This window comes from Protomyctophum parallelum (assembly GCF_964188405.1).
Source record: "Protomyctophum parallelum genome assembly, chromosome: 1".
Lineage (NCBI taxonomy): Eukaryota > Metazoa > Chordata > Actinopteri > Myctophiformes > Myctophidae > Protomyctophum > Protomyctophum parallelum.
This window is the reverse complement of record NC_139697.1, coordinates 95041340-95048842: the sequence shown is the minus strand read 5'-3', so window position 1 is coordinate 95048842 and position 7503 is coordinate 95041340.

The window sequence follows — 7503 nt, the reverse complement described above, 5'->3', positions numbered from 1 at the left end:
TGACTATAGCCAATCTACTGCACAAGCTCACAACACGATGCAGCTGAGTATAGCCAATCCACTGCACAAGCTCACAACACGATGCAGCTGAGTATAGCCAATCTACTGCACAAGCTCACAACACGATGCAGCTGAGTATAGCCAATCTACTGCACAAGCTCTCAACATGACGCAGTGCGACCCATTAGTCGACGGACATTATTCATCATAGTTTTAGTCGACATTGACAAAATCAATTGTAGCGTACTTGAAATAACGTTTTTTCATCTCTAAGGGTGCCGTGAGAGGTAGAATTCAATGGTACATTTTGGCTGTCCATCTGTCCCATTGTGATGTGGAAATTACAGTTAGGTAGGGCTAAACTATAGCCTACATATAGAATACAAACCTCTATGGGAAATGTGACTACATGAATGACTGATAATGTATACTCCTATGATGAATTGTTCAACTAATCACCCATCTGTGTGTCTCATATTAAAACAGTAGATCTTATTCACTACTTTATGAAGCTAAATATTAATCTTGAAAACGATCTGCCAGGACCCAGGGAACCAATCCGGACGCAGCAGCAGACCAGAGGACCAATGAGTGTGGAGGTCCAGATGAGGGCCAATCCCCTCTTCAGCATGGTGAGCCTTTCAATCAATCACAATCGATCAATCGAATTGGGCGCGGGCACATATACGCACCATGAAGCGGCAAGAGGACGCCTAGTCTATAGGCGTCTCTTCCTGGCTTTTAAACAGATGGTGGCTGGAAATTACGCTAACGCGTGGCTGCAACTTTTATTTGCCGACGCGTCAAGTTTCAGACGTGCGCGAGACGCCTGGACACACCCGCAACACTGATAGGGTGCAGGCATATACAGCTCCATCTCAATGAATTAGAATATTGTGTAAAAGTTAATTTTCTTCCGTAATATCATTCAAAAAGTGAAACTTTCATATATTCTCAATTCATTGTGCATAAAGTGAAGTATTTAAAACCTTTTTTTGTTTTAATCTTGATGATTATGGTGTACAGCTCATGAAAAAAAAAAAATCCTATCTCAACAAATTAGAATATTTTACGAGATACAAGACGTAAAAGATCTTCCTTTTCAGGCAGCACTTGGCACCTGCCCAGAGAGCCAAAACTACAAGTAATCGGTGTACTGACCATAGTATTACAGCCAACTGGCCTGACCTGAACCCCACAGAGAATCTAGGTTGTATTGTCAAGAGGAAGGTGTGAGACATGAGACACAACAATACAAATGAATTTATGGCTGTTATCAAAGCAATCCCCTCCATGCCACGCCCCATTGATGACATAATTTGTTCAAAAGTAGCCCAGACCAAGTATTGACTGCATACATTAATATACTTTTCAGATGGTCGACATTTCTCGTTTAATTTAATTTTTTTTTTTTTTGATTTTCATGAACTGTACACCATAATCATCAAGATTAAAACAAAAAAAGGTTTTAAATACTTAACTTTATGCGCAATAAATTGAGAATATATGAAAGTTTCACTTTTTGAATTATATTATTACAGAGGAGGTAACTTGTCACCTGACTCGCTTGTATGAATTATTTATACAACTGCTCTGAAAATGTTATGAATTATAATGTTAAACTGATACCTTGAACTGCCATCCTGAACCCTACAAACCCTCCCGCGCACTCAGATCAGCCAACGCAGGGAAACTGGAAGTACCCTCACTAAAAACGCCGGGACAACGCTCCACACGTCCCAAACTCTTCTCCCTTCTGGCTCCAAAACTGTGGAATGCACTTCCCATTGCAGTCAGAACTGCAGCATCACTCCCAATCTTCCGCCGTAGCCTGAAAACCCACCTTTTCAGACTCCATCATGGCCCATAGCACTTACCCTAACCCCTTAGATAGCATTTCTGTTGGCTTAGATAGCATTTGACACAGACTTATAGCATGTTATGTAGACAGCACTATAATTGTATTGTATATAGTCATAGCACGCCATAGTACATATGTATAGCATAGTAGTGAATATGTATAGTTTATTATGTATAGTGTATGTATAGTTTCATCATATAGATATTCCACTGTTACCTTCTTAGCTTACGCATGTTTCATGATAAATGCTTTTATGTGATGTATTCCCATGCTTTTGTTCTTGCTTAAATGTAAGTCGCTCTGGATTAAGAGCGTCTGCTAAATGCCTAAATTGTAAATTGTAAATTGTAAATTGTTCTATGTGTACTTTTTACTGTGTTTTTGTGTTTCATGTTACCTGCCTGTGTTATGCCTTGCTGTAAACCAAATCGCCCCACGGGGACAAACAAATACATTTACCTGAACCTGATATTCTAATTAAATGCTATGGAGCTGTATATGCGTCAAGAGGTGGCAAGAAGTGCCAAGTGACTGCATTTTTTTTTCACAGAGTAGCACAACAATCTGCATATCATGATAATACATGCTGATTTAAACGAGGGATTTTTACAAAAATGACTTGAATTTACAGATGTCTATGGTGCCTTCTTTCAGAAGAGCCTGCAGCTGCTGAGTTCAGTGATGTGACAAATTCACAGATGGACCTCAAACATAATTTGGGAAAGAAAAAGACGGGTGAGCAAACTCTAAGAAACATTCAATCAATATGAAATATGATTGTGGTGATGGTTATGCATGGGCTGTATAGTGTCTGAGAGGGTGCATGGTGTTTTAGTCTCTACGTTTTAGTTTCATAACTTTCATAAAGTATAGGCCTACAATCCTACCTTATCGAACCACACAGTCATCACATAGCCTAACCCTTTAATTGTGCTAGAAACTAGCTGACAGTGTTGGTGTTATTGTGTCAAATTTTACGCATGCACGCGCACGCACGCGCACACACACAGCTGACTTGTTATGCATTCATATATTAAACACGGTTTCAAATATGTTTTGGGGTTGGGGTTTCATCTTTCAACGTTTTTAATTATAAAAATGTTAATATTCACTCATTAGTACATTTCCTATAGGGCAATGGACAATGATGGACAATATCTGGTTATAGCCTACTAGACTAATATTTATATATATATACATCCACTCCCAACAATGAATTGTTTTTGTTTTTTTAACTTATTATAAACAATAGTGACATGTTTTTTATTCTCTCTCTCTCTCTCTCTCTCTCTCTCTCTCTCTCTCTCTCTCTCTCTCTCTCTCTCTCTCTCTCTCTCTCTCTCTCTCTCTCTCTCTCTCTCTCTCTCTCTCTCTCTCTCTCTCACACCACATATGTCACATTTTTATAGAGACCATCAGAATTAATTAAAATGGTGACTGTAAGAGCCATATGATGACAATTAATGTTGTTGCATTAACATAGGTTTGTTAGGGATATCATGAAGCCTTGTTCAATAAAGAACATGCAACAACAACAACAGAAATGCAAAAGTTAATTTGCATGTGGAGCTGATGAATATAAAATATAAATACAACTTCCTAACGTTGAGTTTCATCTACAGAGAAACCTGCTGCTCCATATAAGAGTTATTTGTATTCTCAAGTGAAGACGGAGCCGGACACATCAGGTACTGTACATATTCAATGTTTGTTGATTTGATTTATTTGATAAATTCATACAGTAGAACTATCCAGGTTGCACAATAGGTCAAAGGACTTAATTCCATTGCAATCCAAAATAAATAATTTGCAGCACCTTATCTCATTAATAAAACATGTAAAAAATAAAAAATAATAATAATAACAATAAAAGTCATAAAATCAGTGTACAAAAGACAAATAAATAGAACATAAATAGAAAAAAAAAAAAAAAAAAGATCCAGCCATACCAACAAGGTCCAACGTAGACCAACCAGGGGTCCCTCAGCCCCTGTCTCTATTCTAACTTGCCCATCAGCCAATTCAACAGATTGTTTTTTAGAAACATGTCCATGTTCAAAGACTGGACATATTATATATATATATAAAAAAACGTAGATTCTGTTCTGTGTTGGAAAATATCACAGCAGTAAGAAAGCATTGGTGTATGCCAAAATCGTCCTAAAAACGTCCTAAGTGTGTCCAAGTGTGTTTCCCCTTAACCCATTCTGAACGGGCACCCATTTTGGTGTTGGCATCATGTTATGCTTTAGCTATTGAAAAATAGCAGATCTACAAGCTCATATCGCGCCACCGAGTGGCGCGATACGAGCTTGTAGGTCTGCTATTTTTGAAAAATCGAAGAGCGACTGACATTTCTAGAATCTGATCTCAGGTCAGAATGGGTTAATAATGAAACTGTCAGGATGTAATAGACATTTTTAGAATCTGATCTCAGGTCAGAATGGGTTAAGTGAACGGTTGGCGCATGAGGCCCGTTGTTCTTGGTATTAAAAGGGCCCTTTACAGAGCTGAAGGCCACCATTCTTGTGCCCATGCGTGTAGCCTATAACCTCTAGCATGGGACGGGAGAGGAGTGGAGACAGGAGAGGTGTTTGATTAATTTGATGTGAAGGTGAAAGCACACAGTGATACTTTATGTCATTATTATGATATTAAAACAATAACTTGTCTCATTCGTCTGTGTATATCATTTACTGTTAGCAATGTGGAAGTAAAATAATTTTTTTTTTTTTTTTCCAGGTTTGTAAATGAAGATGGAAACCTCATGCCTGTTGAAGAGATCGTTTAGTTTTCCTGGCCCTGTGTGTGCGTGCGTGCGTGCGTGCGTGCATGCGTGCGTGTTGATGTTGAGTGCGTGTGTGCGTGTGTGATACTATTGTATAGGCCTATTTATGATACAAATTACCAAGGTGAATACAGAATTAGAATTATCCGGACAGCACAACAAGTCAGAACATATAAATTCTTCCTGTTTTTGCACATCAACCCATTCTGACCTGAGATCAGATTCTAAAAATGTCAGTCGCTCTTCGATAAAAAAAAAAAATAGCAGACCTACAAGCTCGTATCGCGCCACTCGGTGGCGCGATATGAGCTTGTAGATCTGCTATTTTAAATAGCTAAAGCATAACATGATGCTGACACCAAAATGGGTGCCCGTTCAGAATGTGTTAAAGTGCTTCTTCAGTGATATAGTCCGGCAGCCGATAGGCTTCTTTTGTTTAAAGTGGGACATTTGGTATACAGATTTTTTTTTTAATATTGTCTAAATACATATACGTTCATGAATCCACTTGCTGGCCTGCTGTTAGTATTGGGCATTTCTTTTTTTCCATTAACATCCTATGGCAGGCAAAATCTGTCAAACTTTCCTTATGTAGCATGTGATGTGACATGTCAAACTAGGGGGTTTTCATCCATTCCAAGCATTAGGTTTGCACAAAAAACACTCCTTGGGCTAAAAAACGGACATAGACGTCATGACAAATCATGTGATGAGGTCAGCACAAATGTGATGAGGTCAGCACATCTTGGGCTATGCGGCCATTTTTGCCTGCCATAGGATGTTAATGGTAGGGTCACAAGAAACCCCAATAAAAATAATTGCCCAACACCGACAGCCGGTCACAGGAGGTGGATTCATGAATATATTTATATTTCTAAGGATTTCACTGCGCAAAGAGTGTAGGACGTAGGCGCGTAACACAGAGGATGTTAACGGAAATATGGTAACACTTCTGAAAGGGTTAACAGCAGTTCTCGGCTGTATAATAGAACTCCTGAACTAGGTACCACTGAAATACAGTAGATTTCCCTTGGCTTTTGCAGTGTATTTTACTGTGATAATGCTTACATAATATAGGGCCCTATTTTGCGTGTCTTAAGTACCAGGTCTTATTACTTAACTTAAGACCTGAGGGGCGTGGTCAATGCCATTTGACTATTCTGAGTGGCCAAACAGCATTGACCATGCCTCCAGGTCTTAAGTTAAGTCACAAGACCTGGTTACTTAAGACACGCAAAATAGGGCCCTATAGTGTTTTACATCATTCGCTATTGAATTTGATTAATTCTCTGAATTTAAGTTCTATACCGATGCCATTTCTGATGCAATATATTTACTGTGCATCGTCTCTGTCAAATGAACAAATTAAATACAATAAATATTATGATCCCATTTGACCGCATTGAACACTCTTAAAGCTGCATTGTGTGCACAGCCTGGTCAGCAGAGAAAACGCTGGCCCTGTGTGATTTTCAGAGTTGGGTGTAACGAGTAACGGAAGATCTCGTTACTGTAACGACACTACTTTGGTCGGTAGCGAGTAATATAACGACACTACTCCTCCAAAATGGATAATCACACTACAGTTACTGGTCGCTTTAGTGCTGCAGTTACTCGTTACTTAATTGCGTCATGTGGCTGCTTTCAGCAGTGTTGCTTTGGACTAATGCACACAACGGAGATGAGTTGAACATGAACAGTAATGGTGCGCTGGAGTCGCGGACTAGAACATGTCAAATTTACGTCGTTTCGGTATTAAATTCTCCGCAGAAGCACTGCTCACAGCGAGCCAGTCTCCCACTCCACTGTCATAGAGACAGAGCAGTTTGGGTGTTGCCATGTCCGCTTATTATAAGCGACTTTGGGCTTGTTTTATAATAGCCTAGTCAGGCTTCTTTTGGGCTTGTTTTCATAGACATGGCTGCTTGTTTCTCTTCCAAAACCTGGCAACACTGCCAGCTGGGAGGGTCTTGTTTGTTGTAGAACGTATGTGCTCTCAGAGTCACAATCACTAGTTAGTTCAGAGATGAATAAACCAAATATGCCGACATGAAAAACTACATTTAATGAGCATGGAGCAGGGAACTCCACATCATAAAGAAAGGGATCCTAAAGCACTGTGAACATATAGGCTACTGATTTCTCTCAGTCTCATTATTTTTATTTGAATATATTTGATTTGATTGATTGAAGAATTGATTAGAAGTTTGCATAGAAAAAGTTTTACAAGGTCAAGAGAACCACTGCACTAGACCGTTTTGGAAAGGCCCATTTTGTTTTATTCCTCCACAACCTGGTAAAGAGCATAAAGAAAGATGTTGTGTATGGCCTCCTTATTAGGATTCTAAAGATTTGTTAAGTGGTAAATTATGTGACAATGCGACATGCGATTTTATGGAGTAACGCAAAAGTAATGTAACGAGTAATGTAACTAGTTACTTTCTCCAGGGAGTAATAAAGTAATGTAAGGCATTACTTTTTTCAAAAGTAATATGTAATATGTAGTGCCTTACTTTTATGAGTAACGGACCCCAACTCTGGTGATTTTGTTGGAACTGGATGTTTGGGGGCTCATACAAGCCCGCTGCCCGGCTCACAATGTCACAATGCAACGGATTAGTGGTTGCACAACATGTATAATAGTAATGTTCTTGGTATGCAGAACACTTCTTCTTTTCTTGAAAAGTGGGAACGTGAGGAAAATGTGTCATCGGTTTGTTTGTGTGTGTGTGTGTGTGTGTGTGTGTGTGTGTGTGTGTGTGTGTGTGTGTGTGTGTGTGTGTGTGTGTGTGTGTGTGTGCGTGCGTGCGTGCGTGTGTGCGTGTGCACGCGCAGGCCCTTGTCGCCACATGTG